Consider the following 26,816-nt stretch of genomic DNA (forward strand, 5'->3'; position numbering starts at 1 on the left):
CAAAGTCCTATGGTGATGGTCAAGTGACAAAGCAGCAAGTGTAGATACACTTGGAGCTGTAGTTACAACCATATACACAGGCAGCCCAGGCCATATGAATATGTTCTTACTGAACTGAAGCAACAGTAGGATTTGGCAGCCCCGTGGCAGCCTTTAAAAATAATAATGAAGATTTTAATTTAAAGTTTTAAGCTCCTAATTTTATCCCTCCTTCCCTAGTTCCCCTCCAACCTCCCTGAGCTGGTAAACAATCAGATATAGGTTATACATGTGCAATTATGCAAAACATGACCATATTTGTCATTTTGTATAAGAAAACATGAATAAAAGAAAAAATGAGTGAAAGTGGAAAATAGCATGCTTCAGTCTGTGTTCAGTCAATATCAGTTCTTTCTTTGGAGATGGATAGAGTGCTTCATCATTAGTCTTTTGTGATTGTCTTGGATCATTGCATTGCTAAGAATAGTTGTCATTCACAGTTCTTCATCAAATAATATTACTGTCACTGTGCAGAACATTCTCTTGGTTCTGCTCACTTCATTATACATCAGTTCATACAAATGTTTCCAGACCTTTTTAAATCATCCCGCTTGTCATTTCTTATAGCACAATAATATTCTATCACCATTATATACCACAGCTTGTTTAACCATTCCCCAACTGATGGGCATTCCTTTGATTTCCAATTTTTAGCCACCACAAAAGAGCTGCTATAAATATTTTGTACAAATAAGTCTTTTTCTCTTTTTTGGGATGTCTTGGGGATATAAACCTAGCAGTGGTATTGCTGGATCAAAGAGCGTTAAGCAGCCTTTTAAGGACCACACTTCTCACTTCTTCGCAAGATAAAGGGGCTAGAAAAAGTACCCTAAAATTATCTGTTTCAACTAACCTAACCCTGGTCTGATTACCATGGCAAGCAGGGATCCTACCCTGTAGTCAACACACACACACACACACACACACACACACACACACACACACACACACATACACACACACACACACACACACTCAAGGTACAAAATGTTTGTGAATATTCTACTCACCATTAGTACATGGAATATGTGCACACTTATGGACAATATGAAATCCAGTAGACCTGAAAGACAAATAATTATTGGTGCAAAAGAACTCAGCAGGTATCAGGCATTAACACTGGATCACCCAGTGCCTACATCAAAGAAGGCACTATGCTCTATGAGCAAAGCAAAATTTTAGTTGTTCAAAAGAAATATTAGGTGTGCAAATTTAAGGATATATCTACTCCAAATGTTCATATGAACTATTTGTGCCCACCTTTGGTAGAGCCTTCTCAGCTAGTATTGGCCTGATAAGCAACAGTCAGACATACTGTACCTTGACTTAAACATAGTGATGTAATTTTAAATAATCAAAATATCCTGTGGTAAAATCAAGTCATACCTATTAATCTTTCCACCTACTGGAAGCATACATTGCTTCTTCTCTTCCTCTCTCCTGACTTTGTTTCTTGCCCTGGTAATAGGAATCAAATTAATATTACCATTGCTATTTGTGAAAAAAAAAACAACAAAAACCTGATAATTCAATGTAATCTAGGTCTGCTCACCATCCCTGTGAATCCCTAGGCCAAAACTTCCTGTCCTATATTTGTGATCTCTCCATTAGGATATAAGTAGCTACTTAAGGTCAAGAAATATTTTACTTTGGTATTTTATCTCAAGTGCCTAGCACAAAATTAATACATAATAAATGGCTGTTATCAACTTGACTTAGCTGTGAATCCCAAGACCAAAACTTCCTTCTGTGTTCAATTTTACCTTAAAAAGATGGGCTTCCTCTATTATAATGTAAGCCCATTGACAGCACTTTTGTATTGTATTCCTAATACCTTGCAAAGAACTGGCATATATTCAATGCTTAATTAATGTTTTTATCAGTAAGGTAGTTGTCAAACATTTTTAAAATTAAATTATTTTTTCAATTAACAAAAAATCCATATCCTCTATAGAAACTAAAAAAAAACCCAAACCTATTGACAAGCATTTATTTTTTACTATATGTCAATCAGTGAGCTAAAATTGTTAGACATACAATTCATCAGACAATTACCACAATTCAATAATCATTTAACAATTACTTCTATGTTCAAGATCCTTACCAGGTGCTAAGAAGACAGAGGAAAACAATACAGTCTGGGCCCTCAAGAAACTTTGATTCTGTTGGGAAAAGATAAAATAACTTATATGTAAAGACAAAATAGTTGTCTGAGCCATGGAGTCTTACTGAAATGTTGACCAAAATGGTGACTGAAATAGCAAGGGATTTTCCAAACACTTCCATGAGCAGGTGGTACATTATGCTCTAGCCACATAATCAATTCACTCTGTGAAACCTTGTCATAAAACACATTTTAATGAAATGGTTTCCATCATATAACTGGGGAGAAAGTGTCATCAAAATTCCCATTCAACAACTGGTTATGAATTTACTAAAATGTTATTATATTAAAAAACAGGAAAAAAAACTTTGTAAGGAAAAAGAATCAAAATAATTAGGATTTGGAAGGGCAAAGACAACTGAATTTTAAAAGCTCATCTTTTATTAATCACATACATTTTGCATAAGGAGATTATTTTTTATGAGCATGGGCTAACATAACACAATTACTGTACATAATCATTGGAACACTTTGCCGGATGACAATTTAATGCCGTTTTGCAAAACCATCATTTTTTTTCTGGGGGTTCAGATAAGCTAACTTCAATATGGTTGTTTTCTTAATCATAGATCTACTTTAAGCCCTGCTGCTACAGGCCAACAATTCATATTTGGCTTTAAAGCATTACTAGCTTCCACCTGATAAATTCTGCTCAGACCAGTTTCCCCAAGGAAACCAGGAGATGAAGAAAAATGCATGAGTGAGCATGAAATGTCATTTTAACCCATGGCCTTTGACTTTGGGGATGGGTTGATTGAATGTTTAAGTTCATATTTTCTCAGCCATATCACATCATGAAAAAATTCCCATATTTATATTACTGGAATCTAGACAGGCAATGGCAATGACTCTGTGCCTAATGGACAGGGTGTTCCAATTATCCTTCATCTCCACTGTGGATACATTTTAACAGATACAACTCAAAGGAGAAATAGAGTTGCCCATTTGAGGTGTCTCTGGTGACTGATGGATGCTGTCAGAAAGCCACTGAGAAGAAACTTAACTTTAACAAAAAAAAAAAAATCAGAGACAGTACAACCTAAATAACAAAGTGAATTGGAGATGAGAATAGAAAATCACTATGCATATTGCCTCTGAGGACTTATCTATATTTCATTTTCTGTGGAGACCCAGTAGTAATTAACAGTGCTAATGCCTGATGCCAGTTTAAAATGGAAACATTTCATGAATAAGGCTTATTCTCCCCCACAACCTCTCTTGGTAGGAGCAAGATGTCATTCTTGAAGATAATTAACTTTTGGTAGGGAAGGAAGGGAAGAAGGAAGGCAGGCAGGCAGGAAGGAAGGGAGGGAGGGAAGGAGAGAGGGAGAAAAGGGAGAGAGGAAGAAAGAGAGGGAAGAGGGAAGGAAATAATGGGAAAAGGAAGGAAAGGAAAGGAGGGAAGGATGAAGAAGGAAGGAAGAAAAAGGAGGAAGGAAGGAAGGAAGGAAGGAAGGAAGGAAGGAAGGAAGGAAGGAAGGAAGGAAGGAAGGAAGGAAGGAAGGAAGGAAGGAAGGAAGGAAGGAAGGAAGGAAGGAAGGAAGGAAGGAAGGAAGGAAGGAAGGGAGGAAAAGAAATGAAGGGAGAGAGGGTGGGACAAAATAAAATTGCTACTGTGTTCTGTGATTTTAGGAAAATAGCATCTCTTTTGTTCTTAATTTCCTCATTAATAATGTGTCATTTGAAAATATATGGGGGTGCCTGTCTCTGTTCTAGGTTTTAGGGAACTTAGCTATGGTTTCTAATATATTGCTACTTATAAATTAGAGGCTATAGCACCAGTCTTGGCATTAAGAATTTATTAAAGCATATTAAGTGTTAGTAAAGAGAGAGCACATGGCTCCAAAAGCTCAGAAGCCCTATATTATCTAGGATAGAGGGAGAGTGAGGGGGACATGTGGCTACCAAGAGAGCCCATGAGAGAGTGTAAGCTCCCTGCGCTCTGGAGGAGAGGTGGCCCTTACATACTGCTCAAAGCTAATTAGCTAGCATCATTCAAATCTATTGGTTTACTGGAATTAAGGGTGGTCCATATTAAAATGAGAAGTAAATGCTGAGGGCAGACCCTCTGAGGGGAAAAGCTTTCAGGTAGGTGTGGTTTTAATCTCTATTGTTTCTATTCAGAGTCTACTGACCCTGGCCTGACTTTAAAAGGAGTCAGGCAAGGCTCACTTGAGTGGGGCCTTTGAGTGGGAGGCCTTTGGATCCCAAAACCCATTATTTTCTCACAATAAAAACTGTATAGGGGGATATTGAACTGGATTCACCATCATTTTTTTATTCTATATCATCATCACCGCCACCACCACAAATATATTATGTTCTAAATTTAACCAAGTTGTTTTTTAAATCAACTCTATGAGGTAGAGAGTAAAAAATATTATTGCCCCCATTCTAAAGGATAAAAAAATGAAACTCATGGTATTTGAACATCTTTTCCATAGTCACTCAGCTAGTAAGTGTAAGAGATGCATCTTCCACCATCATGTCTAGTGCTCTTCCCACTCGAAATTACTGGATTTTTTTAGCCATGCTTTCTCTAAAGCCTAGTCTTGCTCTAACATCTTAAGATTGTGAGAAATCAACAGGTTCATTCGATTATAGGTCTTGTGAGATTAAAATTGGATATTAGATCATAAATCTTCCCTACTTAACCTTTCCCTTAATTTATCTCCCAGACTAGTAAATGGAAGAAGCTTCTGGTTTTCTAGATAGAGCCTTTATTGTATGGTAGTCACAAGGTGATGTTGATTAGAAGGATAGGAAAGTAGAAATACAATACAAATCGTCTTAAGTCTAGGCTTAGTCTATATTCTGTATAAAACTCACCAAAACCCAAGGCCACTTTTGGGGAGAGAGACCGAGTCAAGCGCATGCTATTAACCGAGAGCCGGGCCGAGTCAAACTCCAGTCCGCATCTGTCTGTGCAGCGCAGCCAGGAGACCAGTGGAGCAGGCAAAAGCCTGCACTTCCGTTCTCTCCTTGACTTTTAAGCTCGCACCCCAGAAGTCAGAAGTCGAGTGCTCAGCAGGCAATGCTGTTGGTCTCCTCCCCAAAAGGGTGGTCCTAAAAAAACCCCAAAACTGGTGTCTCTCCATTATCTAACTGACTGTTAAAACTTTTTACCACAGTCTGAAGCTGAAAAGGTCTTCAAAGGCCAACTAGGTCATATTTTTGCAAAAGATGAAACTGAGTACTAGAAGGAAATGGTTTGCCAGAGAGTACACAGCTAACATGGGTCAGGGCTGGGATGTGAGTCTGTGTCATCAGACCATAGGATCAGGAAATTAGAGCAAGAATGACCCTCGGAGTCTATTTAGTCCAACCACTTCATTTTATTTAGGAGGAAAATGAAGTCCAGAGGATGCATAGTATCATGGGAACATAGAATGAGAAGCAGAGAAAGTCTCAGAGCCCATTTAGTCCAGCATCCTCATTTGACAATAAAGGAAACAGACAGGGAGAATTCAGGTCATTTGCCAAGGTCACACATGCATTAAGTGGTAAACAGAGATAGGATGGAAACATAGGTCCTCTGGATTCAAATCTGATCTTCCAGATGGGAGACAGAGCTAAGATGGTGTAAGAAAGGCAGTAACCTTTCAGACCTCCCCGCCATGATCAAGCCCAAAACCTCCAAATAATGTGATAAGACAATTCCTGGAGCAACAGAATCCATGAAAGGATGGGGTGAGATTATTTTCCAGCCAAAGACAGTTTAGAAAGTTGGCAGGAGGAGGCTGCTGCACTGGGGTAGAAGTGAAGCCCAATCCCCATGGTTGTGCTGACATAGATCAAGACCCAGGAAGTTCAGGCCAGAGAAATTTATGCCCGGAGCCTCTGAATCAGCTGCAGCACCAGGGTCTTCTGAAATCAAGATCATGCTCTGGTGAGAGGGCTAAGTTGGCTGGGTGGGAGGAGATTGCAGGGGTTCCTGCTGGCACTGATCCATGCAGGGAAACAGGAATCAATCTTGAGTAGTGGTGGCTGCTCAGGTGGAGTAGGAGTAAAGGCTCACTGGAGCTCTCAAACTTAGTGAAAATAAATTTTATTTCTTGGTTGCAGAGCAATTAGGCCTGGGAAACAGGGAAAAGAACAGGCCAGGCAAGTGAAGAACTGGCCTTTCCATAAATCGATCCACCTGTGGCACCATGAAGCTTGGGACAATGCATCCTGAAAGCAGGGCCCCACTTTAAGAAGGAGTTAAAAGCAAAGAAATAGCCTGGCAAGATGAGCAGGCAAAAATAGATATGGACCATAGAAAGTTTCTTTGGTGACATGGAAGATCGAGGTACATCCTCAGAAGAGGATAGCAGCATTAGGGCTCCTATGTACAAAGATTCCAGGAAAAATATGAGTTGGTATCAAGCCATAGAAGCTCTAAAAAAGGACTTTAAAGATAAAGAGAGGTAGAGGAAAAAATGGAAAAAGGAATGAGAGTGATGCAGGAAAGTCATTTTAAAAAGTCAACATCTTGAAAAGCCAAATAGCTGTCTGAAGAAAATAATTGCCTAAGAATTAGGATTGAACACATGGAAGCTAATGACTTTAAGAGAAACCAAGACAAAATAAAGCAAATCCAAATGAATGAAGAAATAGAGGGCAATGTGAAATATCTTCTTGGAAAAACTGTTGACCTAGAAAATAGGTCCAGGAGAGATAATTTGAAAACTATTGAACTACCTGAAAACCACGATCAAAATAAGAGCTTCAACATCATTTTCCAATAGATTGTCAGGGAAAATTGCCCTGATATTTTAGACACAGAAGATAAAATATAAATTGAAAGAACCCACTGATCATCTCCTGAAGGAGATTCCAAAATGAAAACTTCCAGGAATATTATAGCCAAATTCCAGAGTTCCCAGGTCAAGGAGAAAATATTGCAAGCAGACAGAAAGAAGCAATTCAAGTACTGTGGAGCCCCAGTGAAGATAGCACAAGATCTATCAGCTTCTACATTAAAAGTTTGGAGGACATGGAATATGATGTTCTGGAGGGCAAAGGAATTGGGATTACAACCAAGAATCACCTACCCAGCAAAACTGAGTATAATCTTTCAGGGGAAAATGGGAGTTCAATGAAAAAGAGGACTTTCAGGCATTCATGATAAAAAGAACTTAACTGAATAGAAAATTTTTCTTTCAAACATAAGACCCTAGAGAAGCATAAAAAAGTAAACAAGCAAAAGAAATCATGAGAGATGTTAAAAGGTAAAACTATTTGCATTCCTACCTGGGAAGATGATACTTGTTACTCAGAAGAACTTTTTCAGTATTAGGGTACCTGGATAGAATATATTTAGATGGAAGGCATAGGCATGGGTTGAATATGAAGGAATAATACCTTTAAAAACATTAAATTGACTTCTTTAAAATAAAATGAAAATCTGATCTTCCTTTCAGTATTAGCATCTTTTTTCAACCTAGCCTACTGTCATTTTTTTTAAATCTAGAAATTCCCTAAATTAGACCTGTCATAGGTAAAGTGAAAAAAAAAAAAACCTTCATTATAAAGCAACTGTTGACAAGATGTGCCTTTCTTGTTTCTATCAGTAATGACAGAAGGGAAACTATTATGTCATTTTAAATGAAAGCAACCACTGGAAGATACCATGATAGAAGTGCTTGGGAGTGCAAGATTGTGCAGTTATTTCTTTTTTTTTTTTTTTTTTTTTTTTTTTGCGGGGCAATGGGGATTAAGTGACTTGCCCAGGGTCACACAGCTAGTAAGTGTCTGAGGCTGGATTTGAAATCAGGTACTCCTGAATCCAGGGCCAGTGCTTTATCCACTGCTCCACCTAGCCGCCCCTGTGCAGTTATTTCTTATGAACTGGGGCTCAGGGGGAGGCCTTGGCAGCAGATTCAGCATTAAATGTTCACTACTTTTCGCAAGTGTGCTTGACATTCCTTTGGAAGTTGAGAGTTTAGGAGCTCCCATGACCTGTCTACATGGGACCTTCCCTGGGCCAAAATGGATAAGAACACATGTAACCACACATCTCTTCCTCTGCCTCTCCATAGGCAGATCTAGGCATGCCAGCTCCAGAAACTCTTAGCATGTCCCTGCTTCTTCTCTGCCTTCTTAGAAGCCTAAATTTAGTCCCTGTCACTTACATCTTCCCTGTTCTTCACCTGCAAGAAACTGAAGTCTTCTATTGGTGGTCTGATTTAGATAGATAGATAGATAGATAGATAGATAGATAGATAGATAGATAGATAGATAGATAGATAGATAGATGATAGATAGATAGATAGATAGATAGATAAACATTTACTGTTTGCTATGTTCCGGTATTGTACTAAACATTGGAGTTACAAAAATAGGCAAACAAAAGAGTCTCTCATCTCTAGGATCTTAAGTAGAATAGGTTAAACTAGCTAAAAGATAATGGGGAGCCAGAAAGTGAGGGAGGCTGGTGGAAAGAAAATACATCATTCTAAGCAGCCATTGTAGGGATGGAACATGCTGGCAAATCATTGAGAAGTGGAGAGTAAAAGCAGTGTGGTTGGACTTTCTCATGATATGGCAGTTTCAGGCAGGGACTCATCAGTAACTGAGTAGTCTCCAGGTTTGAGTCATCCCCAGGATACTGAGAAGTCTGATGGTAACAAAAGCTGGAATATAGAGTGAAGTGTCAGTCAATAAGCATTTATGAAATGCTTTCCATGTGTCAGGCACTGTGCTAAGTGCTAGGGGTACAAAGAAAGGCAAAAGATAAGTCTCTGCTCTCAAGGAGCTTATAGTCTAATGGAATCAACATTGCTTGGCCTTCCCATATAGCTCTCTAAAGATTACACTCCCCTTATCTCCTATGTCTCTTTTTTTTTCCTGGGGCAAATAGCGTTAAGTGACTTGCCTATGGTCACACAGCTAGTAAGTGGCAAGTGTCTGAGGTCAAATTTGAACTCAGATCCTACTGATTCCAGGGTCGGTTGCTTTATCCACTGCACCACCTGATGCCCCCTTAACTCCTAGGTGTCTTATGGGAACAGTTCAAAAAAATGACACACCCATTTCAGCTTAAGTCAATCAATTAATTGTCAATGAAAAGCTTTGATCACTCAAACTACACGAGGTGATGAGGTAGGTAAGTAGTTCAATGGATAGAGTACTGAACTTGGAGTCAGAAAGACCTGAGTCCAAATTTGGTTTCAGCTGTGTGACACTGGACAAGTCACTTGACCTTTGTTTACCTCAGTTTCCCCAACTGTCTAATGGAGATAATAATAGCACCTATTTCCCTCACAGAGGTACTACAAGGATCAAATAAGTTAATATTTGAAAATTGCTTAGCATAGTTCCCAACAGATAGCAATAATAAATTAATAAATGCGTATTTCCTTCCATGCATACTTCTTTACTGAGCTATGAATGACTTAGAATGATTTGACAAGCCTAGGGTCCTATGAAATTACATAATTCTATTAAGGATTAGTTCTGGCAGGGGTGGTGGTGGGTACTTCATCTTCCCTTCTCATCATATCCTATGAACTAATTTTTATTTCCAAGTCTCTGGTCTCATGTCTGTATCTCTCTGAATGGTTTCCTACATAATTGGTCCCACATGTGTTATTAAAGAGATGCAGTTCTCTTCAGAAATACTTAAGGTTGGTCCTGAGGAACAAGGCCCTACACCAGTTGATACACCAGTTTATAAAGCAAATGATCTAATATATTAGGAAGGTAAAGTGTAATTACATTTATTGAGTCTATCATTATGGCCAAATCTCTTCATTATGTATGTTGTTTGTATTCTCTATCAGTGAATGGGAGTCAATCAATTAACAAGTATCTGGTAGGCACCTACAGTGTAACAGGCACTATAAAAAGAACCATGGGTACAAAGGGAAACATGAGACATTCCTGGATCTCCAGGGGCTCCCTTTCTAGGCATCTTGACTCAGATACATTCCTTGTTGTGTGGCTGAGCCAGAGGTGACATCAAGGATTGGGACTTTTCCCTGTGTATGTATTAAATAAGGCTTATAATACAACCACTGTGAGAAATAATTACTAATAACCAATATCTTTTTTTTTTTTTTGCGGGGCAATGGGAGTTCAGTGACTTGCCCAGGGTCACACAGCTAAGATGTGTCAAGTGTCTGAGGTCGGATTTGAACTCAGGTACTCCTGAATCCAGGGCCGGTGCTTTATCCACTGCGCCACCTAGCTACCCCTAATAACCAATATCTTAGGGGGATTCAGTACTGTCTCCTTTTTTCAAAGTCCCTTCTCCCCCTCCATCCCCAAATGCAAGGTCCAGTTCTCCTTGAAAACAAGATTGCATTAAATCTTTTTATCTTGGTCAGGCCCATCCAACCTTTCAAGAACTTAATTTATGGTGGAGAAGCTTATTGTGCTCTATTCAGGCTTAAGTGGAGAGAGATCTTTTTTCTCTGGATAGGAAGACCTTTCTGTCCAAAGAGAGGTTGTTTAGTCCATCCATTGAGAGGGGTATACATTCTTTAAATTGTTAGCCCAAGGATGGGGGTGGTCTGGTATAACCCTTCATTTTAGTATAGCCTACATCAAAATGAAGTCAACCAGTTAGATTTGATTGCTACTTGATGGACCACCTACAGTTAGAAGGGTATATAAACTGTGAGTCCACTGCAATTCTGGGCCTTTGGTTAGAGAGTGCTGTCCAATGACCATCTCTTTATTAATAATCTGCCAGCCTTATTAACAAAATGATTAAATTACCCAGAAACTATGTCTCTCATATGTTTAATCATTATACCACTTCATAGGGGTAGTATAAAGATCAAATGAGATGATAAATGCAATATACATTAAAAGTCTTAAATGCTGGGGGCAACTAGGTGGCACAGTGTATAGAGCACCGGCCGTGGAGTCAGGAGGACCTGAGTTCAAATCTGGCCCCAGACACTTAACACTTACTAGCTGTGTGAACCTGAGCAAGTCACTTAACCCCGATTGCCTCACCAAAAAAATAAAAAGTCTTAAATGCTATAAGAATTACAACTATTATTAGAAAGGCAAATAGAAACAGATCCATATTTTTCATAATACATTGGAAGGGAAATATCCCTTCTTGGCTTTCAAAGGTATATATGTATATTTGTATTTATCTATAGTTACATAGAAACATATCTATACACATATGTAAATACACATATACACACATGTAGGTAAATATGTATATATTCACATACACACACATATATTTATATGCATATGTTATTCGAATATATGTATATATACATGCATATATATAGGTATGCTGTTGTGTCATTACAGTCATATCCCACTCTTCATGGCACCATTTCATGTTTTCTTGGCAAAAATACTGGAGTGGTTCATTGTTTCTTTCTTTAGCTCAATTTACAGGTGAAGAAACAGAAGCAACTCGGGTGAAGTGATTTGTGCAGGATCACACAGCTAGTGTTTGAGATCAGGTGTGACCTCAGGAACATGTCTTCTTGATTCCAAACACAGGGCTTTATCCACTGCTCAACTTAGCTGCCCATAGGTATATATACATAAATACATATAATATACATTTTTGTTGGTAGTTATTTCAGTCAAGTCTAACTCTGTAACCCCATTTGGGGTTTTCTTAGCAAAGATACTGGACTAGTATGTGTATGTGTGTGTGTATGTATGTATGTATATAACATATGTGTAATATGTATGATATACGTATGCATGTATATGGTATAGATATATGTGCATATACATGTACATGTGTGCAGTGTACATTTGTGTTGTGCTGTTTAAAATCTAAATGTGGGTCCTAACCTGTCCCCCCAGTTTTTGGGAGAAACTGGCTAAGATTACTGATAAATTCAGCAAGAGTTTAGGCTTTTGAGGATTTATTAAAGTATATTAGAAGTTAGTGAAAAGAGGGAACTTGAGAAAGCCACCTTTATTTAGCTATCCACACTTCTATAGAGAACATGTGGAGTAGACCCTTCTACTCTGTTCTGTCCGTGCCACCACGAGGCCAAAATTCCAGACAAAAAAAGAAAGAGATCCAGCAAGCCAGCCTCAGCTTCCTATTTCCTGTCTCCCTCCCCAAAAGGGGAGGTCCTTCAAGTCGATTGGTTGAGAGTGGTCTCCTGTTGATGGTGTAGTCCACAACCTCTGAGAACAACACCCCACTCAGGGCCAGCCAGGTGTGGTCTTGATTTAACCATTCTTAAGTAGGTTCTCAGTCAGTTTCTCAGTCTCTCCCAATTCAATCAATTCCAAATCAATCTTCAGGTGGGGCCCCTGGGCGGCTGCCAAATCCCATTATTTTATTACAGTGCATATACATACATATATGTTTGTGTGCATGCACAAATAAGCACAGTGCATATAGTAATGTTTATGTGTGCATATGTATATATGTGTATATATGTGTGTATGTACAGTCCCAAAAGTCTTAGTGCAATTTTAAACTGCAAGCTAATAAAATTGTTTGAAAGATTATTTATTTACATTTTAAAATATTGAAATGTCTCCTATTAAAACTCAACATAATCACCATCCTATACTATTTATCACTCTAATCAAGTTTGTAAAACCTTTCATCAGCAGCTGCTCAGTGACTGAAAGGATTGTATTTGTAAACCTAGCCTTAAGGTCATTCAAAGGATGAGATTTTGAAGCATATTTGACAGGTTTGATGGTATCCTACATAAGCAAATCCAGTGGAGACATCTCAGACCACTGTGATGGTGATATCCAGAAAATTGTACCAATTTTTTTTTTATTTCAAAATTCAATCATTACAAAATAAATTTAAATGACTAAACTCTTAAATGATGTTCTCATAGGTTTGTAGTATTATTACTTCTGACATTATTAAAAATTAAAAATGAACTAATATGGGGGTTTCCATTTATGCATGTACATATATAATAAGTATATTTTATGTGTGACACATGTGAACATGTATGCATATATACACATGTGTATGTATACATCTATACATTACTATAAATCAAACAGCTTCTTGGGCCAGTTATTAAAGTAGGATTATGAACCCAGACTGTAAAGGCAGATAAATATGTGAGTCTCTGTGAAAATATCCCTGAACCTGAAAAAAACAGTGAATACTTTGTTGGCAGCAATCTGTTTACTAGAGGTGAAGCTCAGAGCTTGCTTGTTCTGGGAATTGGGTCGCAGACATTTTTAGGAAGTCTTTGGCTCCCTCACAATCAATGTAATCTAAATGTTTCACAGTCTAGAGATGGGGAAGGAGGCAGGATTTAAAATATAGTATTACTCTTATTGAGTCATTGAGGTACCAGAAATCAGCTCCTTTTGTGAGGGAATTAACACAAAAAGGAGTTCTATTTGTTTTCATTGTTAAGCCTGATTCATTTGAATGAAATTGAAAGTTTATCTTGTCATGGAGAGGACAGAAAGGATAGAGGGTTAGGGCATATTAGAGACATGGATAATCGGGAGTTTTGAAGGAGTTGCTTTTTACTGGAAGCTTATAGGGTTGGTCATCAAGCAGTCAACCTTCCATCCAGACATCAGCTGTTCCATGAACTTGACATTCCACCTCCCACTTAGATGTCTTTGGACAGGTGATACCCCATGTCTGGAATTGCTTCTTCCTTATCTCCACCTCCCAGAATTTTTGCTATTCTTCATAGCTTTTCAGCTTCTGTGTCTGAGCAAGCCTCCCCTGAGCTTCTTAGTTGCTGATACTACCACACACACACACACACCCTCCCCCGCCCAACACAAGGAAACTCACATTTACTTCCCTGTGAACATGTTGTGGAATGTAAGATATAATGGGATTTTTGTCAACCCCAAAGGCCCCAACCAGAGGAGATTGATCTAGACTGATTGAATTAAGTGAGAATGACTGAAAGTGATTAACTTGGATGATTAACCTACTTCAAGTTAATTAAATCAAAACTGCACCTCGCTGGCCCTCAATAGGGTATTGTTCTCAGAAGCTAAGGACTTTGAACTCAACAACAAGACCACCCTCAAGTCCATTGAACCAATCTAACCAATCACCTTGAAAGACAGCTTCTTCCAGGGCAGGGAAGCAGGAAGGAGGAAGGATGGCTGGTTCCCTGGCTCTGTCTCTGTTCCTGGCTGTAACCTCATGGTGGCAGAAGGGAAGGAGAAGAAGGAAGCCAGGCTGAACTCTCATATCTCCTCTAGGGTAGATAGGCTTCTTAACTTTCTGAATTCCACATGTTTTCTCTATACTATGCTTTAATAAATGCTTAATGCCCAAAGACTGGTACTAAAAGCTTATAATTTAAGGCAACCACATATTTAGTTTTACTCATCACAGGAAGTTCCTTGAGGGAAGGGGCTATTTAATTTTTGGTTTTGTCTCCCCAGGGACTGGTGCAGTTCTTGGGACATAGTAAATGCTTAATACATGTAAGATGAATTGGATTGGATCAAATTGATTTGAAAGCTACAGGGATATAGATTTAGGCTGAAAAACAACATTCAAAATTAAAATGATTTGCCTAGAAAGATATCAGGCTCACAATTTCTGGAAGAGATTTAAGCCATAATTTCTAAGACATCTTGAGGGATCCTGTAGACAGGAATCTTTCTTACATAGGGGTTGAATTAGAAGGTTTATAAAATCATAAATTTAGAGCTGTAAGAGACCTTAGACACCATTTGGTCTAGTCCTCTCAGTAGGTGAGGAAACAGGAACTGAGAAGGGACTTGCTTGGAATCATACAGTTAACAAGTTTCTGAGGTCTTTGAACCTCCATGTCTAGTGTGCTACACATTACACAAAAATGGTTTCTGATAGAGTCTGAGGTCCTTTACAACTAGGATTAAGTAGAACATCTTACAGAGAGGAGTTGCCATCAACTTTTGGCCAGCCAAGAGGTGAGTATCTGTGAACTTAACTAGTATGATCTTCGCATAGCAGTCATAATTTGCCACTAGATCTGTGCTGAAAAACTTTTAGACCTTGTTCTCTATTTCACAGTCTCTGAGAAAGCAGATATTCCCATACTGTGATAAGGCATCAGAGGAGAATGTTCATGGAAGCTTGGATGCAAATGCTGACATTAAAGCCAAGTTCAATTAGCATAATCACTGGGCCCTTTGCTGCACACAGGCTCTCCATTCTCTTCTTCCTCCTCCATTGCTAGTGAGCCAGTAACCTTAGACTCAAAATTTCTTTCCATACATTTTAAATATAATTTCTATAAAATATCTGTACATATTGTCTTCTTTGATAGAATAAAGAACCCTGAGGGCAAGAATTGTTTCTGTTTGTTTTCTTTTTGCCCAGTGATTTGACATATGGAGACTTACAAAAATTTCTGATATTCTCTGTTCTCCAGAAATTTATTTTTTAACCTGATCATATTTTTTTGAAATTGCATGTTGTAAGAAAATGATGGGCTTTACCAATGCCCAAGGGCCCCAGATCGATTGGATTGACTGAGATTGACTGACTGTGCTGATTAATGTCCTTAAAGTTAATATGATTGAAACCACACCTTCCCAGCCCTCAAGAGGGTATTGTACTCAGAAGGTGTGGACTTTGACCTCAACATGGGACCGCCCTCAAGTCCAATGAACCAATGGACTTGGGTGATGCTAGCCAATTAGCTTGAAGCAGGGTGGAAGGACCACCTCTCCTTGGGATGGAAAGGAAGCTTGCTCTCACAGTTGGTTACTCAGACTGGTGGTGGGAGAACTTGAGAATTCTAGGTTAGATAGTGCTTTTTCTTGACTTTCTGACTCAGGTGTTCTCTTTTTCACTAATAAATGCTTAATGCCAAAACTTGGTGCTAAAGCTTGTAATTTATATGTAAAACCTAGCTAGTTTTCCCTACACTTGGGACAGGAATAAGATTATTATTATTATAAGATTTTTATTGTCACAATGTAAAAATAGTTTTCAAGATTTATTTTCATAAGATTTTGAGTTCCAAAGTTTTCCCCTCCCTAAGACAGCAAGCAATCAGATATAATTTATACATGTACATTTATGTTAAATTACTTTCCATATTAGTCATGTTGTGAAAAAAATCAGAACAAAAGGGAAAACCACAAGAAACAAAAATTTTAAAAAAGTGAAAACAGTATGATTTCATCTGCATTCAGACTCCATAGTTCTTTCTCTGGATGTGGATAGTGTTTTCCATAATGGATCTTTTTGAATCATCTTTGATCATTGTATTGCTAAGAAGAACTAAGTCTATCATATTTGATATTTGTATAATGTTTTTTGTTTTATTTATTTATTTTTTTTGTTTATTTATTTATTTTTACTGTGTATGATGTTCTCCTGTTTCTGCTGCCTTTAGTCAACATCAGTTTGTGTAAGGCTTTCCAGGTTCAGAAATTTATTTTTATTTCACAAAATCATAGAATTTCAGTTATAGGAAGATTTCAACAGTCTAATCTTGGCTCAAATAAGCTCCCCTTTATGAAATATCTGCCATGTATTTGAATCCATGAATCCAGCCCTTTTTAAAAAATTACTCAAATAAGGAATCCACAAACTTTTGAGATAGGCCAACCATCATAATTTTGATAGGTTAACCATTGAGCAGGTTTTTGTTGTATCCAGAGCAAAATTGCCTCTTTGCAGTTTTCATACATTCCTCCTAGTTTTATCCTCTAGGGCCAAACAGAAAAAGTTTAAGCATCTCATCCATGAAGATACTTATCAGGTTTTCCCTCAGTCTTTTCTTTTCCAGGCTAAACCTTCCCAGTTCCTTCAACTGCTATTCAAGTGGTATGTACTTGAGGTCTTTTACTATCCCAATTGCTTTATGGACTCACCCTTGCTAATCAAGGTCCTTATGATGCTGTAGTTCTCAGAAATGGAAAAGCTGCTCCAGAAATGACTTGACCAATGTAAAACGTCAGAGAATTATCATTGATTTAGTACTAGAAGCTATTGCTCTCTTAATATAGCACAAGATACCATTAGCTTTCTTTCAAACCCCATTAGACTTCTGTGGAGTCTTCCAAATCTCCACATCACACAGTTGAATAATAGTAATCTTTAGTTTGCTACTAACCTCAGATCTCTATTTTGTCCAAACTGCTGTCTAAACCTGACTCTCTTATATTACACTGCTGCAGGTTGTATCTTGAACTAAAGTATAATAATTTACATTTCTTTCTACTAAATTTTATTTTATTAAATTCATCCGTGTTTTCAAGCTTGTCAATATCTTTTTGCATGTGTCTGTGTGTTCAGACTGTCATCTACTGTGTTAATAATTATCCCTTAGCTTTTGATCATCTGTAAGTTTATAAAATACCATCTACATCTTTATCTGAGTCACTCATTGGGAGACAGAGTGATATAATGGGAAATTTGCTGGGTTTGAATTCAGAGGACCCAGGTCGAAACCTGAGTTTTGCCACCTGATGCCTGGATAACCTCAGACAAGTCATTTAGCCATTCTTGGTCTCAGTTTCCTCATTGAATAAAGGGAGTTGTACTAGATAATCTATAAGGTCTCTACTGTGATGATGCTCCACTGATCAAAACAATAAACAGCTAAGGATAGACCATAGATCCCTGGGGAACTTCCATATAAATCTCCTTCCAAGTTAACATAGTAGCACCAATGACTCCTGGTTCCGGATCCATCTAACTGTACTAATATATAGTCCATATGTTTCAATATTTCCCATAGGAATAGCTCTTGAGGCAGCTAGGTAGCACAGTGAATAAAGTACTGGACCTGGATTCAGGAGAACCTGAGTTCAAATCTGGCCTCAGACACTTGATACTTACTAGCTGTGTGACCCTGGGCAAGTCACTTAACCCTCATTGCCTTGCAGAGAGAGAGAGAGAGAGAGAGAGAGAGAGCGCTCTCAAGGTGATCAATAGAATACATTTATTGCAAAGATATGCAGAACAATTGTTCCTTAGACGCTAGTGGAAGAAACTTTGGTCAGCAGCACTCAGAAACTCAGTGTGGGGCATACTGGACTTAGAGTTAGTAATACCTGAATTCAAATTACTTCACAGATATTTCCCACCTGTGTGAACCTCGGTAAGCCATTTAACAACTGTCAGCCTTAGTTTCCTCAATTGTAAAATAGGGATAATAATAGCACTTACTTCCTAGGGTTGTTGTGAGGATCAAATGAGATAAGGTATGGAAAGCATTTCATAAATTTAAAAACATGATATAAATGTTAGTTGTCATCATCATGTACTTTTGGGTCTCTGATTCCTAAGCATGGGTTCTGGAAAGTTAGCTCGCCCTCATCTACCAGTCTAATGTCTGGAGGGAAGGGGAGAATGCCACTCCAACCTTCCTCTAAGGAAGAATTCCCATTTATATCCTGTTCTAGATGAAGCTATCATTCTTAATTGTGATTTTCTTTCTATGTTTTCTACACCTTTTTCTAGCCATTTCAATACAGAATAAAATTGTACCGGAAAATGAAGTCAAACTCATTGGTCAGACTTTGTTTATTTTTTGCCTTGTTTTTAAAAGCCACGTCATTGACCCTTCTGCAGTCCTTCCCTACCACTGTTTTCATCTGTGATCTGTCAAATAAGGCTGACAGTAGCTCAGCAATCATATTTGTCATTTCTTTAGGTATCCTAGGACGCAGTTCATCTGGACCTGATGACTTGAATCCATCAAGGGCAGCTAGGTACTAACCTCTTAATGTCTCCCTTCTTAACTTAGGTATTAAGTCTTTATCAGCCTTTTCAGTACAAAAATATTCCTGTTGGCAAAATGAAGAGAAGCAAATAAGAGGTGAGGAGTTCCCCTCTCTTTCCTTTAAGAGTTTTCTAAGGACAGCTAGGTGGCAAAGTGGATAGAGCACCGGCCCTTGGAGTCAGGAGTACCTGACTTCAAATCCAGCCTCAGATTCTTAACACTAACTAGCTGTGTGACCCTGGGCAAGTCACTTAACCCCAATTGTCTCACTAAAAAAAAAAAGAGTTATTTCTAGTTCAGCTCTAGCACTGCTCTCTATGTAAAGTCATTCTTGATTTTCCAGATGCTAGTGCCTTCCCTCTCAAAATTACCATGTTTTTATTTTGTATATAACTATCTAGTATAGAATTATTATTTATATATTATTTTGCATTTAATTATTGTTAGCATGTAAACTCTTTGAGGGCAGGGGAGCTTTGTCTTTTTATCCCTAGTACCTAGTAAGTTCCCTGATTATTAGTCTTTGAACAATTTCCCTACAAACCTAAAAAAAACAAACCAAACTTGTTGACCTTGGTTCTCCTTGCCAACCTGTGCTCACTCTGAGCTTTAGTAGTCTAGATAAAAATGTTTTTTTAATTGAACATGAACATGACAAAGATCAACAAACATGAATATTTCTGTTTATAAAGAACAACAGGGAAAAAAGGCTTGTATATGAAACTCTGAATTGCTATTACTTACAGCTGGGATAGTAACAAAATATTAGATATGAAATTAAACACCTTAGTACCTGCATTGCCCTACTTCTGAACATCTTTCTACTTTCTTTTGTGTAATTTTTCAGTGTTTTATTGGCAAACCTTTCTTTAATGAAACTATTTTTATAGAATTGTACTTTTGCATTCAATGTCCATTACCTACCCTTGCATCCTTTCCTCCCCTCCCCCTCCTTACTTTTTATTTTTTATGCAAGTTTGTTAATAAGCTCTTTCTCCATTTATATTGCTCTCTTCCATCACTGTTTTCTTCTCTCCTTGTGGGACTATTTCTTTTTTTGCTTTTAGAATTCTATTTCTGCAAAATTCCCGCCATTCTTAGAAAGAATTCTGTTGACATTTAATATAAAGGATATTAGCTATTCTTTCTCAGGAACCTTTGAAATCTGATCTCCCCTGAAATGTAGAGTGACTGTTAAAATTATGCCCACCTCAATAGGCTTTGCATCACAAAACTCCAGATAAGCAACAGAACATATTGAAAACAGAGCTGGGGTTAATGTCATAAGACCTGGGTCTACATCTCAGCTCTGTGCCGCCTACCATCTGTACAAGCTTGATCAAATGACTCACCTTCTCTTCTTCTGTAGTTTCCTCACCCATAAAAGGAGGGCAGTGGACTACATGAGCCCTGACAATCCTACCAGCACTAAATCTTCTACCCTCTGACAAATGATGCAGAATATTACAAAGCAGGTTCATGAATACTACAGAAAGAAAAGCCCATCTTTTTCTACTATATGCTTTGTACCCTGAGGAGGGGTGTGTGTGTGTGTGGCGGGGGGGGGGGGGGGGGGGGGGGGGTTTAGAAAAAAAAAGATTCCAACCTCCACTCCATTGCTTCCTTTCTAGGCTTTTCCCCTCTCACCCATAAAATAAGTGTTGTACAAAAATCTGTTATAAGTAACCTTCTAAATGTAATATTGTGGGACCCTGTGAAGTTGAATTGAGATCCTCTCACTTATCCTTCTAGCTGATAAAACTCTGAGCCTCTAGAAACTTCTTAAATATTTCTCACTTTTAATTGCAACCAGAAAGTATTCTTTTTTTTTTTTTTTTGCTGAGGCAATTGGGGTTAAGTGACTTGCCCAAGGTCACACAGCTAGTAAGTGTTAAGTGTCTGAGGCTGGCTTTGAACTCAGGTCCTCCTGACTCCAGGGCTGGTGCTCTATCCATTGTGCCACCTAGCTGCCCCCAGAAAGTATTCTTAATGCCCTGAATCTTCAGTTGTCAATTTCACCTTCTTCCCTAGAACATATCATTTCCACAACCAAAGGCACTGAATAGGTTACTGGTTTTCATGCCAAAGAAAAAGAGCGTCTACTAGCTCAGGGCAGTTTTCGACCTGCCTTGAAATCCATTTAACAGACTTACTGATGGCATTCCTTGAATCATTTGAATTTCTATCAGAAATAGGATTAGCACCTTTTAGCCAGCCTCTGTTCAGCATTTAAGAGGTTCAAAGACTTATATTCTTGTCTGTTATATCACTCTGGACAAAATAAACTAAAACCAAATGGCAGTTCTCTTTCACTCACCAGTTCAACAGCTTTTATTTTTGAGTTTATCTTTTCCAACTGTTCCCTGGAAACACATGTCACCAGGAGAATGAAGGGCAGGCATGTAGAAATCGATTTATAGTTGAAATGTAAAATTACATAAAGTGTGGGGATGGCAACCATTTTCCTGGATCTAGGATGGTCTGAGATCCACCCATCAGATGGGGGGAAATTGCAAAGCTCTGTTGGCTCCTGGAAATCACTTGAGTGGTTCATGTAGAAGGGACCAAGCTCTTTAACTTCAATGATAAAGGGGGCCCTAGTCCTCTTTGTCCTAATCTCACCTAGACTACTGGAACAGCAGATGCCTGGAACCCTGCCTCAAGACTCTTTCTACTCCAATCAATGCAACACACAGCTGCCAAAATGATTTTTTATAAACTGTAGGTCTACCCATGTCAATCTCCCCCCTACCATTCAATAACTTACATTGGATCCCTATAACCTCCATATTCATATATAATGTCCCTCTGTTTGGGCTTTAAAGCTCTTAACAAGCTGGATCCTTCCTACCTTCCCAGTATTCCTACACTCCCCTTCACATACTGTACAACATAGCAACACTAACCTACTTACTGCTCCTTGCACATGACATTTCATCCCTTGGATCTGTACTTCTGCAACAGCTTAGCAAAAAATCACACCTTCAGTAGGAAGCCCTCGCTGTCCTTGTCTTTGAGTCCTAATGTTACCCTCTGTCTCCTGAGTTTGTCTCTTGTACAAATTTACTTATAAGGATGTTATCTTCCTTATTAAAATGGAATCCCAGGGCAGCTTAGGTGGTGCAGTAGATAAAGTACTGGCTGTGGTTTCAGGAGGACCTGAGGTCAAATCCAGCCTCAGACACTTGACAATTACAAGCGGTGTGACCCTGGGCAAGTCACTTAACCCTCATTGCCCTTCCAAAAAAAAAGAAAGAAAAGAAAAAGAAAAAAGGAAAGAAAAGAAAATTTTGGGCAGCTAGGTTGCATAGTGGATAAAATACCTGTCCTGGATTCAGGAGGATCTGAGTTCAAATCCAGCCTCAGACACTTGACACTTACTAGCTGTGTGACCCTGGGCAAGTCACTTAACCCACATTGCCCCCCCCCAAAGTAAGCCCTTTGAAGGCAAGAATTGTTTTTTGTTTGTTTTCCCCTTTTATCTCCAGTACCTAGAATAGGGCATAGCACAAAGTAAATGCTTATTTATGACAAACGCTTGTTGATTTATTGATAAGATAATTCCTGAACCTTCTGACATAATGTATGATCTGACCACTAGAGATGGAGTCAGTATATCTGGGTTTGAATCCTGCTCCTGCTGTTATAACCTCTATGACCTTGAACAAGTCATTTCTGATCTCTGAGCTTTAGCTTGTTTTTCTTCTGCAAAATGAGGGGTTGGGACTAGATGGTCTCTAAGTACTTTCTACTTCATTACCCATCAATCAACACCTATTTATTAGGTGCTGACAATACATTGAGCACTGTGCAGGGCCCCTGGGATACAAAAATTGCAATGAAACTATCTATGCATAAGTAGATGCAAAATATATACAAGGTCAATGGAAGTTGGATTTTTCAGGGGGAACTCTAACAAGGGCTTGGGGTGGGGAGCGGTGACGAGAAGTGTCAGGAAAGACTTCATGTAGAAGATGGTACTGAAGTAGTCTTAGAGTGAACTAGGGATTCTCAAAGGTAGATGTTAATAGGGAGTTCATTCCAGCTAAGGATGAAAGCCAAGGTGGTTGGACCATGACATTGGGTGATGTAATGACCTGCCGGAAATTGAATTTAAGTGAGGGAGGGCTGTGCAAGATCACCAACCTCCCTCTCTCCTCCAAAGCCATCTGGGTCCAGTGGCAAGATATACATCAAGAAAACTGGAAATGGTCCTAGATGTTTAAACCAATTGGGGTTAAGTGACTTACCCAGGGTCACACAGCTAGTAAGTGTCTGAGGTGAGATTTGAACAAAGGTCCTCCCAACTTCAGGACCCATGCTTTATCCACTGTGCCCTCTAGCTTAAGGCCAAGGTAAAGACATAGAGATGGAAGATCCAATGATTCCAATATATGAGGAATAGTAAGGAGAATATTTGGCTAAATTGTAGAATTCATGAATGGGAATAATATATATTAGCTTGGGAATGGTAGATTGAAGATGGGCTTGGGAGGGCTCTGGAATCCAAATAGAGGTTATTATATTTTATCCTAGAATTAATTATAAGCTTTTGAAACAATGAATATAGGGAAACACACTGGTCAGCCCTGTTCTTTAGGAAAATCACCTTAGCAACCTAGTGGAGGATGGATTAAAGAGAGGTAAAGGTAGGAAGAGAAGAAGTGAAACTGATTAGAAGGTTAATACTACTATAGGCCAGAGGAGAGAATGGCTTTTTGAGTAGAGAGAAGGAAATATCACTTGTCTCCTCTCCTCTCCTCTCCTCTCCTCTCCTCTCCTCTCCTCTCCTCTCCTCTCCTCTCCTCTCCTCTCCTCTCCTCTCCTCTCCTCTCCTCTCCTCTCCTCTCCTCTCCTCTCCTCTCCTCTCCTCTCCTCTCCTCTCCTCTCCTCTCCTTTCCTCTCCTCTTCCTCTCCTTTCTTCTCTTCCCCTGTCCTTTTCTCTCTCTTCTTCCCTTCCCTTCTCTTCCCTTCCCTTCTTTCTTTGTTGTTTGGGCTTCCTTCTTGGTTCTATTTCAGTTTCTGGATGTCTTTACCCCTTTCTTCTACTTTAATCTCTATATACTTTTCCAGTCTCTTTCTTTTCATGCTACCAGTACCTGTCAATGGCTTACACAAGCCTCCCCATCTATAAACATGTGATATTGTTTAGCATATGCTTACTTCCTTGTTTGGGGGGGGATTTTTTTTTGTTTTTTTTGGTGAGGCAATTGGGGTTAAGTGTCTTGCCCAGGGTGACACAGCAAGTAAGTGTTAAGTGTCTGATTGAACTCAGGTCATCCTGAATCTAGGGCCAGTGCTCTATCCACTGTGGCACCTAGCTGCCCCTTTCCTATATTTTTTAAAAAGTTTTATTGATACTTTTTTATATCATAGTTATTTCCTATTAAACTCCCTACTCAATCAAACCCTCTCTTATAACATAGGAAAAAACAGCAAAGCAAAACCAACCTATCCAGTGACCTTGTCTGTGCAACATTTCACATGTATAATATCCCTCCTCCTCAGCAGGAGGAAGAGAGCATGTCTAATTGCTTATTTACCTAGTTCAAGATTCCTCATTACCAACCCAATTCAGTTCAATCTCATTTGACAGTCATTAACTCAGCATCTGCCATGTTGCAGACATGATGCTAAGCACATGGGGCATAAGGACAAAATAAAAATCAGTTCCTACCCTCAAGGAGCTCATATTTAATTGAAGGGATACAACATGTAGACACGTATGAAAACACTCAGATATATGTTTTCTTTGTATGTGTATATATGTATATGTGCATGTGTAGGAGGCAGGACTTTTGAAAGGCAATATGCAGGCATGGCATTGATTGAAGTTAGGGATTCTAAAGGGAGGGCGTGAATTGCAGCCATGAGACTTGACATGAGCAAAGACATGGAGGTAGGAGATGAACTGCAAATTTCTAGAAACGTGGAAGGATTAGGGCATGGAGTACCATATATGAATGGGGATAGTGTGAAATAAATCCCAAAAGGTAGCATGAAGTCAGATTGTGAACAGAATTTGGATTTTATCTTAATGCAATAAGGAGTCACAGACAATTCTTCAATAGGAGCTGTTAAGCAAGGCATTCATAAGGAAGAATGTTTTGGCGGTTCTATGGAGGGTAGCTCAGAGAAGAAAGCCTGGAGCGGGAAGAAAAAATGGGAGACTATTGTAGTAGCCCAGGGTAGAAGCAATACAATATTGAAAAAGGTCAGTGGCTGTGTAAATGGAGAGGAGGTGGAAGATGACAGTGATGTAGTAGAGACAGAACCAATAAAAGTTTGCTATTGATTGAATGAGGGTGGTAAAGGAGAGGGATGACTCAATGACGACTCGTGGGTTGTCATCCTGGATGACAGGAAGAATCGAAAGAGGGACATTTTGAGGACAGGTGGATTGGGGGTTGGGGAGGTGATTAAATGTCCTTTGAACATATGGAATTTGAGATGCCTATGGGGCATTCAGTTGGAGCTATCCAACATGTAGAAGTGACATAGCTCAGAAGAGAGAAAAGGGCTGGTTATGTTGAATGGATCCAATGGAATGGATGAGAGCTCTCTAGGGTGAAGACTGAAGAAAACTAAGCATTGAATCTTTTGTTTTCATTCTGCTCATGTCGCTACATACATTCATATGGATGTTCCCATGATTTTCTGAATTCCTTATTTCTGACAACATTCTCACTTCTACATTTACTTATAAGATCCAACTCCTGCTGAACTTCATGTTCTTTGGGACATTGAGTTTTTGGGGTGCCCGAAAGTAGTGGGGAAGAAAAGACAAACTTATCATCTGACTTATTCTTTCAGGTTCTGGTGACTTTAAACAGAGATCCTATAGAAGAGAAATAGACATATTGATAGAAACAATTATTTTCTATTATATTAATAATCGATCAGGATTTTCATTCTTCACAATATAAGACTAAAAAATGTCACTTTTAAGAAAATTCCTATAGCTATTACCAAAGTAATAAAATATTTTTATATGTATACTTAAAAATCACTTTAAGCCCTTTTCTCATGATAATGCTGAGTTCAAGTATTATTCATATTTAACTGTAGAAAAAAAGAGAGATTCAAATAAGTTAAATTACTTGACTATAGTCAGAAGTCTAGAGACTGTTAAAGTCAGGATTTGAACTCAGGTCACCAAACTTGAATTGAGTGTGTCATAGAAAAAAAAACCTCTATGGAAATTAGAACAATTGCAGTGGAATGAAGGATAAATTTGTGATCACTAGAGCTCAGTTCAGATCCTGACTCAGCCATATAATACTTGTGTGGCCTTGCACAAGTTACATTCTCTGGGCCTCAGTTTCCTCATCTGTAAAATTAATAGATGGACTAGTTGTCCATTATAATTCTCAATTTCTCGAAGTCTATAATCCTTTGATTCAGTTCTCCATTCATTTCATATACATTTATTGGATATCTGCTGGTGGGGTGGGATTGGCTTGGGTAATCAGGAAAGATGCAGGGTTGAGGGAACCATGTCTATTTTTACTGGTCAGGTAGATCTGAGTTCTGTATTCCCACGACCTTGAGTTCTGTGGTTTGGAAAGGAATTTCACTGTGATGGCTTTTAAATACATCTTATGAATAAAATATTGACACAAATCTCAAGTAGTTTTCCCTCTCACTTTTGTCTTGGCTTTTTTCCATTCTCCTCCAGGGTTTAACAGGCAGCTTTCTTGTTGCTTCTAACTAAGACACTGTAATGCTGTGCTCTGGTAATTATGTCTCTTCCCCTTCCACCCCCTTTCCCCATAATTCTCTCTTTTGCCCTCTTCACTTCATCACCTTCATTTTATCTCCTACCCTAACTCCCCATCCCCATTACCCAGAGACACTAGCTAACCCTTAAGTTTGACCTTGCAAAAAAAATAATCATAAATAAAAATCAGCAGATCTAATAGCAATTTTACAGAATCCTACACTTAGTGAATAGAACAAAGGGAGACCTTGGTCCGTATCTCATTTTATTACTTACT

The sequence above is a fragment of the Dromiciops gliroides genome, chromosome 1, assembly GCF_019393635.1.
Source record: "Dromiciops gliroides isolate mDroGli1 chromosome 1, mDroGli1.pri, whole genome shotgun sequence".
Classification (NCBI taxonomy): domain Eukaryota; kingdom Metazoa; phylum Chordata; class Mammalia; order Microbiotheria; family Microbiotheriidae; genus Dromiciops; species Dromiciops gliroides.